This window comes from Larus michahellis, chromosome 5 (assembly GCF_964199755.1).
Source record: "Larus michahellis chromosome 5, bLarMic1.1, whole genome shotgun sequence".
Taxonomy (NCBI): domain Eukaryota; kingdom Metazoa; phylum Chordata; class Aves; order Charadriiformes; family Laridae; genus Larus; species Larus michahellis.
In genome coordinates, this window is record NC_133900.1 from 74,227,042 (window position 1) to 74,243,017 (window position 15,976).

Genomic DNA, 15,976 nt, shown 5'->3' on the forward strand with positions numbered 1-15,976 from the left:
GGGCTATAACATAGACTCATAGAATCATTTAGGTTGGAAAAGACCCTTGGGATCATCGAGTCCAACCATCAGCTCCACTCTACAAAGTTCTCCCTTACACCATATCCCTTAACACCACAGCTAAACGACTCTTAAACACATTCAGGGATGGTGACTCCACCACCTCCCTGGGCAGCCTATTCCAGTGTCTGACCACTCTTTCTGTGAAGAATTCTTTCCTAATGCCCAGCCTAAACCTACCCTGCTGCAGCTTGAACCCATTGCCTCTTGTTCTATCACTAATTACCAGTGAGAAGAGACCAGCACCAACCTCTCTACAATGTCCTTTCAAGCAGTTGTAGAGAGTGATGAGGTCTCCCCTCAGCCTCCTCTTCCTCAAACTAAACAGTCCCAGCTCCTTCAGTCACTCCTCATCTCCAAGCCCATGGTTTTGCTGTTTTTTCAATGCTTGTGAAAGATTTTTGTGTTCTTCACCATCATCTATATAGATCAAAGTTTTAACGCCTACCTTCATTCACCCCCTTTTTCCTCACACAGAGTAATAATAATGTGACATGAAAGGCAGATTGTTTATGTTATTGGGGGGAAGAGGTCTTTATATGTACATGCGTACATAGAGAGTAGTTGTAATTCATCATATTCATGGGAAAGGTAATTAAAAACATATGCAAAGCCATACCCAGAAAACCTCAAATACTCTGCCAGTCTAGTGGGTTTTTTTAGAAGACTAGATAGCTCTGTAACCACATACATAATGTGGCTTTGCATTTTCCTCTGCTCAACGCATATACAGTGGTTAATGGTTGCTATTATTTCCATAATAATGCTTTTAGCATGAGCTACTATTGTTAAATTCCACTCCAACATCCAAAGTTACCACCTTATTCTTGCTGTAGACTATGAAAACCTTTCGAGGTGGCCTACCACAACTGAACAGCGCTTCCCACAGAAGAAACCCAATCTCAAATCTTCTGCAGGCAGAAGTGACCTCTTCTACTGAACACCCGTGGTTTTGGGCTCACCAGAAGCCATATGCAGTCTGACATAAGCTAAAATATCCTGTCTGTCAGCAGGGTTTGCTGCATTCACACAGCTTCCAGGCAAGAGCTTTGCATATTTGGGGGCCTCAGCACGCAGGCCGGCCAAACTTTTACATGATAAACTTCTCCCCAGCTGGGCCTTCTGACAAAACCTCCTGCAACAGCCAGCAAAATCAGCTATATTTTATCACATATTTGATTCAAGCAAAGGAAGATTTAAGATTGGAGAAGGTAATTAAAAACAAACAAACAAACCACAAACAAAAAACAAGTTCGCTTTATTTTTAAAGACTTCTTTTTGAGGGTAGATTTCTGGTTTTTGAATGAGGGAAGCTGCGCTATCACAGCGATGAACTTAAGCAGCTGACTGAGGATGCTGTCACTAACTATTCCATGGTGCCTAATCCATGCTGCTCACATGAGGACAAAAGCCAAGCCTCGCTAATATTTTTATGCACTGATATTTGCTTTCTTGCTCAGGTTTATTTTTATTTCTAAATACCACATATAAAGTGCAGTGAAAACGGTAAACTTAATTTTCTGCTGACATACAGCAGCTCTTCACAGCTGTGGTGCCATCACCAGGACTTCAGGATGCCGCGAGGAGTTTTACTGCAGCTGGCCAGATGAGGCAAAGCATAAAGAGAATCACAGAATGTGTTGGGTTGGAAGGGACCTCTAAAGGCCATCTAGTCCAACCCCCCTGCAGTAAGCAGGGACATCGTCAACTAGATCAGGTTGCTCAGAGCCTCATCAAGCCTGGCCTTGAATGTCTCCAGGGATGGGGCCTCCACCACCTCTCTGGGCAGCCTGTGCCAGTGCCTCACCACCCTCACTGTAAAGAACTTCTTCCCAATGTCTAATCTAAACCTACCCTGCTCTAGTTTAAAACCATTGTCCCTCGTCCTATCGCTACATGCCCTTGCAAACAGCCCCTCTCCAGCTTTCTTGTAGGCCCCAAGAGATTTGCCTTTTCGCTTGTGCAGCGTAAAGGTCTGGTGAAGAATATTAGTTTGGTTTACTTGCACCAATATAAATGGCTCTCAGCTGAAAGAGACGAGGTAAAAGGTAAAGCATGAACAGAAAGGGAAGGTCAGGGTCTGAACTGGGAGGCGGTATGTGGTATACTGGTCCTTCCTGCGTGTGTACATACCTTCAAATGGAGACAGTCCTCTTTGTTCCAGCAAATATTTTCAAAGCAAGGTTAGAGAGGAAAATGGAAGAACTGTCTCCAAACCTGCATGGCATTGATTTGGAAGAGCAGAAGCTCACAGCAGAGTCTATTTATTTAATTTCTACATAGACCGAGGCTACTCCACCAGTCCCCTGCTGGCCCTGTGGCAGCGGGTGGACATTCGGCAAAGCAGAATGTCCTGCCTTCGCCTTTTTCTGAAAAACACCCCTTCCGATAAGAGGGGAAGAGAAACAGTAACACCCACTAACTAAAGAAACAGGCAAAGATGAGATTGGCAAAGGAAATGGGCGATGCTTGTGCAAAAGCTCTTCCTACTTCTCCACCATGCTGGAGATTGAGAGGGCTGGAAAAATAAATGTTCTGCTAAATCAGACGTTGAACCTAATTCTGTTTAGGAATCCTAAAGCTCACCATTAAGTAGGAGGTCAATTGCTATTGTACAAAAAACTGCAAATCTGAGAAAAGCAAATCAAATCTATGGGGAAGAAAAAAGAAAAAAAAAAACTCAACAGTGCCTGAGGCTGTCCTTCTTCTTAATTACAGTAAAGGAGTCAATTTAATTCACTTTCTTCTCAATCTGAGTTTGGTTTTCCACATGTTATACAATCTCAGGTGAGCACGTGATGTATTACACCAAAAATAAGCTCAGTTTATTTCAGTGTTCAAGACACTCTTCTGACATGTTTTAACTGAAATACTGTAATACATACAAACCATGACTTGCTTTATGCACAGGGAATGACTAATACTTCCTCAGTTACTTCTCTTTCCAAACACTCTAAGATGAACTTTTTCCCCTAAACAACTACTTGTTCTCCGACTACTAAAGTTAGAGAACTACTTGTTCTCCAACTACTAAAGTTAACTCTTTCTGCTCTGCCAGGGTACATGCCAAGTAACCGATACCAATACAACGAACCTAATTTTACACTAACTTGAACACGATCACAGTCTTGTTTTGTACCATTGGGTTGACACACTCTTAAAGTGGAGAATGCTGGAAATAAGCCACCTAATAACCATCTAGCAGCACCTCTCCTCTAGTCCCAAACCCATTCATTCTGGAGCTAGAACCAATCTCCTACAATAATATTTCAACACACAGAAGCAACACCCAGCCTTCTAGATCCTTACCTGCGATCATTTTAAAAGCTACCACGAAAACTCAGTCAGTGGCCGAAGGAAAGCTCGTCTGACTTGAACATACTTTGCCAGCAATAAGCAAACCTGCAATACCCCTGTCTGTTCTCTGCTCTGAAGGAGTGCCATGGCAGAGTGCCACTGGTGCATCTGCATGGCACAAGCTGAAGCCATAGAAATTCTGGCTTGGCTCCTGATGGCAGAAAAGCAGGACCGGCACTACCCTGCACTCTCAATACTGAACACTGCTCTGGAATTACTCATTTGGGTGCAGATTCTCCTCTGCTTGTGATCCCAGCCAGCTTGTTGCTAGCATCTCTCAGCTGAACTCCATGGAAAAAACACAGACAAGCCCAAGGTGAGTGACATCTTGAGTCACTCATTCCTGGGTTGACATACAATTTCCAAAGAATGCCATGAACTGGATTTGTTTTAAGTTTGATAACGGCTTTATGAATTAAAAAGATATTTTCCATGCCTCACAAGAGGTATGTACAAGTGGTCTGTAGGTACATCCCACATGAAGTAGGAGCAGGCGTCAATTATGACTTCACCTCAACCACTCTCTGTTCCAGGCTACCCTTAAGTGACCTGATATGCCTTGCATACAGAGAAGCACAGTGAGTCATGGAGCACCTATAATTTCTTCAATGCCTGCAGGAAATCCAGTGATATGGATCCACAGGTTTTGGAAACCATCTTCAAAGCCAGCCTTTAGTTTTTAGTTAGAAAAAAAAAAAAAAAAAAGCAAAGCTCAGACTATGCTGTCCATTGGAGCCCTGCTAGACCAGGTATAATGATCTGACAGTACTCAAAAAGGTAGCAATTCACCTCACAATGTGCCGGCCAACAGTACAACTAGCGAGATCAGTTTATTTGGAGAAGTTGCTCAAAATTGAATTGAATCAAACCAGCATTTGGTTTTAAGACATCCTGCAAACATCAACTATATATGCTGTTTATTCCTAGGGAAGCAAGTTATTTACCTAGCAACACGTCACCCGCTTTTTAAACTTGTATTTTATTCACAAGAAATGTAAAGGATCTTTTTACTTCTTCAGGGAAACTACCATTTCCCAAACTGACAGCAAGCAATAGCTCCTTACCTGATTGTCTTTTAAGATTATTTTTATCATTTCAACCATCAGATTTTCCTTAGTCATACGGAACTGTCTCATCAGAGTTCAGGTATAAATCCCTTTATCACTTCTGCAGTGCTCCTCAAGATATTCTCCCCCCACTCCCCTCCCTTTGCAGCTACAGAGAAACTATTTTGCTTCCCAGAATGGATGAAAACTTGTAGCACCTGCAGCATAAAATCCAGCTGAGTGCTTTGGTACCCACAGAATGACAGCTACACACGCATCCTCGAGCCTCAGTGCAAAGGGGCGGCTTGTGGGAAAATGAGTCCAGCCTCATCTGTAACAAATTGGCTACCTCCCAGCTAAGGGCCGCACGATCGTAAAAGTAAGCACATGGCTGAGAAGAGCTGCAAGGAAGTCGTGAGGTCAGGGAAAGTTTGCAAAAAAAAAAAAAAATGTAGTTGGCTTTCAGGGAATTTGGGGGGACTCTTAGGCACGCAGCTTGCAGAAGAGAAACCTACCTCTGGATAAGCAACTGGGTTAGAGAGAAGTGATGGCTGCTGTCTTGTTTTCCTATCATAGTAACACCAATTTAACAGAACCAGATGAGATAGCCTTGAACCAGCTCCAGAGATGTGCTGTTCCTTTTTCCTGGGCTGTTGAAGACCACAGCCTACTCTCCATATTGCTAAAATCATGATCTTTGTATCTTTTATCAAGCATCCACCCTTCCAAGTCATTCATGTAGAGTAGAAGTGAGCCAAGTTTACGCCTACACCGTAACAATAGCTGTTAACAGCCGCTGTAGGCACAAACCCAACCATTCTCTCTCTAAAAAGTGAATAAGCTTAATAAAATCATATCCGCTTTTTAGTTAGCCTTTTAGTTGCTTTTCAGATGGTCTGTTAAGAACACTTTAGCAGCAAGCTAAAGCATCGACACTGAAGTTGATGCCTGACACTGAGTAGCTAGGTTATCCGAGGCAAGAGTTAAACAGGTTTGTGAGGAAGGGATTAAGCACGACTCCTGCTTGCCCTGTACCCTCCGCCAGGAGCAGTTCCAACATCTATACCCCCGCATTACGCTTTTAACAAAATCGAGCATGCAAAAGACATAGCCCAAGTAACCACATGCTTTGTGGTAAGATGCTAGAAATACATACTAGATATTTACATAACATACCTTTTTTCGTTACCATGACAGTTCAACTCAAACCGAATATACCAGAAAACTATACTATGTTTAAACACATTTATTAATAGGATCATTAATACGAAAAATATACACTTATATTAAGAACGGGTTTTAAATAGAGACAGAAACAAGCACTCGCTAGACTACGTGGAAGCTACACAGTAAGAAATACTTCAATAATAAACAGGGGAATTTCAGCTGAAGACAAAGCTGTGAAGTTGACTCAGATGATGAGCTACTGGCCACGACTCATGTGCTGGCGTCCACATTGACTAATAGGTGTATTTCCTCTCAAAGTCTTTATTTTGAGGTAGTAGTAAGAGGCCACTTTATAACTATTGCTTTTTTTCCACCTACTGAGTGGCCTAGCCCCAAACCTCTCTCATGCAGACAGCGCTGCTACACCTGAAGTTACAGGTCAGAACTTCTGTGCATGAGGAAAAACCCAAGGCAACAAGTGGGGGACAGGAAATACTGCAAGTTCCTGTTTGTCAAGTTTCCCCTGCATCATTTTCACCAGGATACGTCCCCTCCGCTACGAAACAAGGACAAGAGATCGGACCCGGAATGCATGACCATTTACACTGCAGTTGAGATTCCGCACTACTGTTCCCACATCTGGCAATTCAGGGCTGCGCATACCAAAGTGGTGGCGTTGGCAAGGTCAGCGGTCTTATCTTCTGATTCCAGACTCTCTTACCCTGTTATGTTGGATAGGTTACAAGGAAAATTTCACGTAAATGAAAACCAAAATTCCCTCCCCATCATACCACACCCTCACTTCACTGAGATGGGATAACATGACTCTTGGTGCGAGAATTACCACTTGATTGCACTCAAAATTGTAGGAGTCATGCTACCAGACCAAACTTCATGTTCTCATGCCCTGTGCCTGTCTAGCTGACATACTACTTGAAGGATTGTACTTACAACAGCTTTCATTTTCTTTAGTAGGCTACAAAGCCTTTCAGTTTCTGTGTTGCTCTGTGTTGAACCATATGTATGTTATGATAGGGATTAAAAATTAAAAAACAAAGACCTCTTCAAGTAAAATCCATGCTGCTGAATACTTTCTGGAGAGATACTCCAAAGAGTGAGACCTATTTTCCTGAAGTTATTGAGGCAGATACCACAGAATTCTACTCTAAAATTATTTTTAGGGTTCTGTTAAACTGTTAAACTTTTATTTGCATTTCAGCCACTTACTAATGAAGTCTCCACATACAGGACTGGAAATCCAGGCTGTGACCTTGAAGAATTTCTTCTTCACATACAGTGCAGCCTAAGCAACAAGGAACACCAAAGGAGTTCAGTTTCACTCGTGTCAAAATATAAGTATTCATTCAGGGAAAAAATTTCTCACTGAATCCGAAAATAAACACAACTGAGGCAACGCTGTGGTCTCGTGTTTGCCCTTTCCTCTCACTCCTGCAAGGTAGTGAGCATCTCTAGCAAAGCAGTTTGTTATCGCTGCTCCCCTTGACGTCAATTCTCAGATGTAGGGGTGTTTCAACTGTTGCGAGCTACACGGGGAACAAGAGGCACTTGTCAGGTGTCACCAGACTTTTATCATCTTGAGGAAGAACATTCAGCTTAAACTCTCTATGAGACATCATGCAACACTGTCACTAATGCTTGATAGTATCTTACTCCACAATCCAGTCCCATCTGAGGCCAAAATGACAAGGAGTAAAGTTAAGACACTGCAAAGGCAAGGCCAAGACAGTCCTTTATGGCAAGGTCTCAGGTTTTCGTGGCGAGTGCCTGCTTCACACTGACTTTCAGAGCTGGTTTCAGTTCAAGAAAAGGGAGGGAAAATTGATGAAATTTTGCTGCTTGCCCATGACTTTATTTTTTCATCAGACAGCTGTAATCCCCTTCATGCTTTGGGAGAGTGTCTTGGTGGGAAGAGAGAGCTGCTGCGATGGCGGAGAAGCTGCCAGCAGCCCCTGACACAGAACTCTGCTCTCCAGCCGATCTCTGCTCTCACACCCCAAGGCCTTTCACCATGTCCTTCTCACAACCCCCCCCTCCCATAAAACAGACCCTCACAGTTCATCTGACACACCAGAACTGTAAATATGCCTCCCCCCAACAACTAAACCCGCTCCATTCAAGCGCCACTGAGGATGAATGGGAGAATGGGAGGTCCCCTAAGCTAAGTCCCCCTTCAACGCCAGGGATGAGTTGGTCCTCACAGACTACCATGACAAAGCAAACTGAAACAGCCCGAGCAGCCATGGTCTGGATGAAACGGTGGCCTGATGGGAAAAGAAAATCACATGTGGCTACATAACTAAACATATCTCATAAAGCATTACACATAAGCAAGCTGAATTGGGTGTTGCACTGACAGTTTTGAACCGGCCACTCTTCACACCCAAGCGCTAGATTTGTTCATGCTAAAAAAATGTTCTTTTAAGCATCTGTGCTGGATTACAGTTTAGGTAGCAATTTCACTTCCACAAGATCCCAAAGTACATTTAGGATTACCAGTTTAAAGGATCTCCCATGGGACAGAAAGAGCGGTCATTTCAGCTCAACGCAGTTTACATGTTGGGAGCAGATCCCCCACATTGTGTCGCACAACCCAAGGTGGAAGAGGCTCCCTCTCTCCTCCCCCCGCTGTGGCACCAGGAATGGCTGCGGTTTGCAACTTCGGCTGAGAAGAGATGCTTGTAATTGGGGAGAGAAGGAGGAACGCACACACACATACACAATTATTCTTTCTGCCAGGATGTGGAGCTTGGGCCTGTGATATAGGACATCCTGTAATTCACGGGACGAGCAGCAACCCTGAATACATCATGAATTTGATGTATTGTGATTCTCTTGCCTACCCTGTAGACTAGTACAGAGAACCTGACAAAATGGGGTTTTTTTTTGCACAGGGCTGCCTAGCACAGAGTTACTATGTTCAGCTAAAATTGATGGGCAGTTACCATGTGGGTCCGATGGCAAGTTATGTGGCTACCATGAAGGAAGGGGAGGGGAAAAAGTCTTCTTTTGTTTAATAAGCATAAATGGTCGGGAATTGGTCTCAGTCTAACATGATAGGGAAAGTACACTCTTCAGAATGGCAAGGTCCTGGTGTCCTGCCCGGACCCTGGTTCAGCAGGAAGAATCCCGCTGCCCGTACCACCCAAAGCCAGGTTTTTCTGCCCCACATTCAAGTGGAACCAAGACCTAGATCTGAAGCGTTCTTACACTTTCATCACGTCGCAGCTCACAATAGGCACAGGGATGAGTAAAACCCCTCCAGACAGGAAACTCAGCCGTGACCTACTTGAGCATACATGACGTTATACCCTACATGTGGCAAAGGGGTACCCATTCATACATCCGCTGATAAGAGAAACATGAATGAGGAAAAGCCGCAGTGCCAAGAAAGCATTCACCCAGGTTCCACATAGCCCAGCACACTGCAACCTTCTTTTTTTTTTTTTTAACTTTTTCCTGCATTTGTTTAATGTCGCATAGGATTTTCACCTTAAGAAATGAAACAGGGCAGCCCAGTTGGCAGCCTGCTGCTTTGCCTCGGAGGAGGGGCTGTGACTGCAAACCCAGCCAAACACTTCTCCTCTCCATCTCCGAGTCCCATGGCTGCCCCTGGCAGATGGGGAACAGCTCTTGTACGTCAGCCATTGGCCAGGCTTGGGGTCTCCCAAATCAACTCCTCTCTCTGTGGCAGGGTCCCAAAAACCATCTCTCCTGCCCACAGTACCAAGGCTGGACCACACCAAGCTAGGCATGAGCTTTACTGAACCACCCAGACCACAGGACAGAGGCATCCAACCAAGAGGCATCTTTTCACCAATGTCATGTTCCTCCTAAATGTTTGGGTATTGTCAAAACCAAAGGCTTGCCCTAGGCAATGTCATTCTTCCTAAGAAAGGTAAATCCTGCCCATGATGGACAGGCCTGCTCCCAGGAGGCTTTTGCTACTCTTTCAGAGGTTTCATGATCCCATTTGAGCACAGCAGCCACTTCACTGTGCTTGCAAGGATCAGACCTCCCCTTACTCCATCCCACCTCTGCACTTAGGAAATTGTAAAAACCCACTCCTCTCCCTGCAAAGCATCTCCTACAAAGAGACTCGTCTCCCCACCTGTAAAAAGAAGTCTATCTGGTTTTCAAAGTTTTACCTCACATGGTATTTTCCCTGAGTCTGAATCACTGCCCGTGTTGCTGAGCCGGGGCAGGGGATGGGGGATGACTGAGAACTGCCGGAGCTGTAATGGCCACGGGGCAGTGGTCAATCACAAGCCTCTGCTCCCCAGTTCCTCTTCTGCCATGCCAGACAAAGCGCATACGTGTCTACCAGAACACCGGCTTCCCTCACCTACACACCGCTTTCTTTCTTAATGCTTTTTGCTTTAGAAAATACACTTAGAAAACCAGACCAGAAGCAGGAGAGCAGAGTGCTCCTCTGCCTGAGGGTCAGCAGAGCAAATGGGGCATTTGCCTTTAGAAGTAAGACACAAAAATACATTTCTTGAGACCCAATTGACCATTTGTTATAACATAGGTGAAATTTTACTGGTTTCTGGAGAACTGTGCCCTGTTATATCAGTGACATATCTAATGCTTAGTGCTAGCATGAGGCCTTGGCCAGGAGGAATAGGGTAAATTGGGCTGATCTCTCTGCAGTGAGAAGGTGGTCTCAGTCAGTGTTACTGACAGACATTCCCTTGTGTTTTGCATAACGGAGGAAGGTATGGATATCAGCAGGTCATTTAATGAACATCATCACTCAACTTACATGGGCCAACAACTGAGTGACTATTGCTGTCACTTTTTAGCCAACGTATTGGTAATTCTGTACAAATAGATACATCTACATAATAGTAAAAATATCTGTAGCCCAAATCCAGAAATACATGATAGATGTCCTTCAGAAGCATGTGTGGTCTTCAAAATATAAAAAAAAACACCAACTCAGGCCTTCTTCTCCAAGCCAACCTCCACTCCAGTTTGGCCAAGTACTGCTTTCCATATCTTTTGATTTTTATACTGGTATTTTCTTATCCTATTTCTGCAGGAGAGCTATTGTAGATTGTTACAACAGTCTTTGGCATATACAAATTTGCCTTTTTCTAAAGCACAGTTCCAAGTTCAGCAGTAAAAAGGTAATAGGTTACTGAAAAAAGTCAAAACAAGCAAAAGTAGAAAAACATCTTATAGGTCAATGGTTAACAGGGGCTGAAGACATTTTTTCCGTTATCTTTGCATTGACAGCAGGAAGCACAGACTTCCATTGTCTAATACACAGAAAATCTTTTGCATATTTGAGATACAAATATTTGTATGAAACTTAAAACCACTGTGGACCTTATCTTGTGTATCCAGTTTATAAGCTAACACCACACAGAGGCAATTAAATCTACAACAGGTTGCACCTACATTTGGTGGAGGGGGAAGACTTCTTGATGCTTCCAAGCAATTCTGTGAATGTAATCACTTCCCAGTTATTTTAACTTTAATTACAGGATACCACACTATCACGGCATTTCTGAATACAGTGTTGTTTCAGGGCAAGATGAAACAATATGGAGCTGATATTGTTTTATCAGCTCTATTTTATTTTTCTCCCTTTCTAGCCATTGTAGGCAGTCAGCCAGGTTACTGGATACATTCCAACGCCAAATCCGCAACAGCAAGCCCATAGCTAAGAATTAAAATGTAACTTAACTTAGGATATAACTCTAGCTGCCTCACAATCAATGGTTTTAAAAGATTTTACAAATTCTGTATTAGCATAAAAAACCAAGGTGGTACTCCTGTAAGTTTTGAAGGGTTAAGATCAGGTCTAGCGGCTGAGAACTAGTTATTTCACCATGGAGGTCTAACTGGCAGTATGTTTCAACTTTGTGAACTCCAAATCTTTGTTTTTGATTTTCACACCTGGGAGATTACTTCATTAAAAAAAAAAAAAAAAAGAAAAAAAAAGAGAGAGAAGGGAGCACCCAGGTGCCAAATACAACCACATTGCACAGTTTTCAGTAGTTTCACCAGGCAAGCTCACATAGAAATCATTTGGTTCAAAATGCTTATAATATTCATTTAGAATTTTAGCAGAACATGTAAAGCACCCTTTCACTGAGGGCTAAATGCAGAGACAAACTTGATTATTTCACCATAAGATGTAATTTCTCAATAAATAAAACATATAAAATAAAACCTAGAGAAATATGAAGCCTATCAGAGGAGAGCGTGATAGCAAATGGGCTCTTTCCTACTGTAACCCACTTGCAAACCATAACCATCAAAAGACTACGCGTAGCACCCTGCCCAGGAGCTGCCTCCCCACCTACCAGAGCAGCGCCTGTGAAACAAGACCAGGACACCTAAAGGGCCTCTTCTGCACCGGTGGTGTGATCCGAGCAGCAGGGCTGGTGTGCCGACAGGAGAGAGGAGCACATGCAAAACCACTCTGGGTACTCCCTCAAGCGTCACTGGGAGCCTGTTTGTATGCGTGCTGCTTTCTGATGGCCCAAAATACCCTAAACACTGATATAGCAGCCATAAGTAACGACCCATCTTCCAGTCACTGGAGAGTTCTGAGAAATTAAAAAGCGATGCTTCACCCTACAGCCCCACTATATCAAAAGGTGAGACAGTCAGATAAAGCATCAGCAACATTTACTCTAAAATGAAAATAAATGCTCCAGAAGCAAGTAGTCACAAGACACCTTTTAATCTGCATTTCTGCTGCGGTCAGTTTTTCTGTCTATAAAAGCTACGTTCCCACTTATTTGACTCATAAAACAATGCTAAGTATTTCAGATTAGCGTTTGTCACAGTAAGGTGCACATCTGTCATTCCAAGCAGAGAGCTCGTGGCCATCTCTACGGTAAAAGCTCAGTTCACGGTCCAAATAATTATGGGTTCCGACTTCTGGGGACGCAGAAAGGAAGCCTGTGGAATGGCACCACGCAAGTGTAGTCACCTACAGCGGGGGTACGCCGTGTCCCAGCACGAGGGGACATCAGAGCATTCGCCACCCAGCAAGGATCGCCACGGCGGGGGGCAGAAAGCAGGGGGGAATTATTCAGGTGGCTGAGCTCACACTCAAGGCTGATCGCGCCTTGAGACGAGGTGGGACAGCCTTAGTGAAGCACGGCGGTGACACGGCCGTAAGGAAAGGCTCGTAGAAGAAAGTCACACAAACAAGAAAATACTCAGCACGCGTTAGCTTTCAAGGTGATTCGGCAGCCTGGGCTGCGACCCCTCATATTACACAAGCTAGACCCGTTTTAAGCACAGGTTTAGAAACGCCGCTTTTGTCACAGCGCCCGCTCACAGACCCGTGTGCGACGCCGAGGAGGTGCCGACAGCGGCTGCTGCGGGCTGCGCTCCGCCAGCCGCCAACCCCCCGGGGACGGCCCCGCTGCCCCCGGCCCCGCAGCCCCCGGCCCCGGTTCTGCCTTACCTGCCTGTCCCGGGGGCCGCCGATGGAGCCCCGGCGCCGGCGGCGCGGAGGGAGGCGGAAGGAGGGAGGGAGGCACCGCACTGCCCCGCTCCGGCCCGGGAAGGCGGCGGCAGCGCCTCTTCCTCCTCCTCCGCCTCCTCCTCCTCCTCCCCGCGGGGCAGCGGCGGAGGAAGCGGCCGTGGGGGGGGGGGGGGCGGGTAACGGACCCTGCACCGGAGCCCGCTCCCCGCCCCGGGCGCCCCCCCGCCCCGTGCAGATGCAGGGTGGCTAGAAGGTGAAGCGAGAAGGTGGCCCACATCAAACAGACCCGGCAGGAGCTGCCCGGAAACTCTCGGTGAAGTAAAGAGAAAAAGGCAGATTATACAGCTTGGAGAAGGATGCAAACTCTGCCCCAAAATCTAGTGCTTGGCGTCAGCCGGCTTTCAACACGTGTCATCGGTGCTTTGGATCAGATACTTCTCGTTCCAAACCGCCGTGAAGCGTGAGCTCTCGCAGGGCTAATGGGGAGCGTGGGCACAGCTCTCCCCATCCCGAGTGGGCTGTGAACCCTGAGGCGGCCGTCACAGATCTGCCCGTGCCCTGATGGCCCTTGGAGTTGCAGTTCCTTCCCTTCTACTTAATGATGGGTAACGGCTACATGCAGCCACCCCAAAGCTCACTCATCTACAGCCAGAATAACTAAAGGAGGCTTTTTGCACCCATCGGGAGTCTGTGTTGAAATTCAGACTTCAGGGTCACAGAATCACAGAATAGTTTGTGTTGGAAGGGACCTTTAAAGGTCATCTAGTCCAACCACCCTGCAATGAGCAGGGAGATCTTTAACTACATCAGGTTGCTCAGAGCCCCGTCCAACCTGGCCTTGAATGTTTCCAGGGATGGGGCATCTACCACCTCTCTGGGCAGCCTGTGCCAGTGTTTCACCACCCGCACTGTAAAAATGTCTCCCTTCTATCTAGTCTAAATCTACCCCCCTTCAGTTTAAAACTATTACTCCTTGTCGTATCGCTACAGGCTCTACTAAAAAGTCTGTCCCCATCTTTCCTGTAGGCCCCCTTTAAGTACTGAAATGCCCCTTTAAGTACTGAAAGGGTCTATAGTGGGATGTCATGCAGGCTTTCTTCTTTACTCTCTTCTCTTAGCCCAACCTTACCTATAGAGACTGTCAGTCTGCAAAACCTCATTGAGAGAAAAAAGTGCTTGTGAAGTTCAGTTGAAATACATCTCTCATGTTTTTAAGTGTCAGTCTGGAGGAAAGCAAGCAGGGTCTGTGCTGCTTACAAGCAATTGTTTTGTTGTGACGAGTGCGTAAGAGCTGGATCAACACAGATGTCTTTCTGTTCAGCTCAGAGGAAATGACTTACAGAGTCTTTGTTTTCACTTGGGGGATTTCCTCCAAATGGCACTTTTGGCGCTGTGGCCACGTCTCCGGTGCCTGTCACACTAGTGGTGAGGCCAGGGAGTCATAGGACTGCATCCCGAGTGCACGGGGCATCTCTGCTATAAACACAAGGGCAGTCCCTATGCAGCCACCTCAGAGGGACCAGTCCCACCAGCCCACTCTCACCACCTCCCTCACTCCATCCCCACACATTTGTAGTAGCACGTGCTCAGGTGTTCATGCAGACGTCCTTACCCACTGCCACTGATGCAGTCAGTTTTGCAATAAAGCACAAAACTTGTGCTTTATTTTTCAATAGCAGCTATAGCTTTCGCCATCCTGTCTTGCTGCTGTTGTGGCAGGAGGAAAGGACAATAAAACTGAACAGTTGCTTAAGGAGGAACTTGGAATAGCTTTACCCCATAAGGTGCCATTTCTGAGCTGCAGAAAGAAGTGTCATCTAGCAGAGGGTGGCTATGCTACAACGTGACTTGACCAGCAGCAGCTACATTAATCCTGAGGCTTCAACTCAGAGTACAGCGGCAGCAAAGGGACAGCAAAGCACATCTCTGTGACCCAAAGCGTGTGGCTACTCTCATGCTGAAGATGTCCTTCTTACAACTACTGACGAGGAGTTAACCACTCTGATGTTGATCAGTTAACTGACAGAGCATTTGTGGTGGAGGTGTGGATCACCAACTTTTTTTGCAAGCTTTATGAAGCTTGCCGGCTCTCAGTCCTAAAAATGCTCTCTTTTCCCCTCCCACCTTCTTTTACCATGATGGCAGATAAAGACATCAGCAGGACAGTGGGACCGAAGCAACTACAAGATGACACCACTTCTGAGGACAGGGATGAGCCTCTCAGCGACTGAAGAGGGTTGGGCACTGCCTGATGGCACTGACTAGCTGTGCGTGCTTTGAATTATATCCGCGCTGGGCTGGACGGCAGCTGTGAGGGCAAGGAAAAGGGCTCTGCGAGGGCTGCGTGGCGAAGGATGAGGATGCGCTGAGCATCAGGAAACTCTCTCTTGAATGCGCGCCGAGCACATGCATTGAGGAAAGGCTCAAATGCTCTCAAAAGCTTTGGGAAAAACTTTGGGAAAGCTTTCCAAAAGCCTTTGGAAAAAGCATTGCCCATCGTTCTCATGGCTTGGTGAGCACGGCAGCACCGTGCATTTGGATTTCTGCTGCACAGTTTTGGTTTCTCATGGCCTGTGTGCCTTCACTTTTGTTAAACAGAGCAAGCGGTGTGATTTCGATTTGAGACATGCCAATCCCTGCGCAGTGCCAGGGTTTGCAGAATTACCAGGGGAAGGAGTTTTAATTTTGCCAGGAGGGTTTTGTTTTCCTTCTGTACTTCATAAATATCTGAAAGTGTCCATCACCAGGGCTACTCGTGTGTCCTAATCTAATGTATTTAAAGAGCAAAAGTACTTTTCAAATATTAAGCTTCTTTTACACTTCTGTATAAATTTTACAGCCAGGAGGGGCTAAGCTTTCCATTCAGGGGAAC

The 15,976-nt window shown here is 45.6% G+C and overlaps 1 protein-coding gene across 1 annotated transcript in view; it reads right to left on the minus strand.

Moving 5' to 3' along the window:
- Positions 1-13,227, minus strand: part of TEC (tec protein tyrosine kinase) — a 54,526-nt gene extending 41,299 nt beyond the window's left edge. The window contains exon 1 of the mRNA XM_074588003.1: positions 13,084-13,227. The gene's annotated coding sequence lies outside the window, so the exon portion shown is untranslated. The remainder of the gene's footprint in view (positions 1-13,083) is intronic.
- Positions 13,228-15,976: the final 2,749 nt, after the last annotated feature.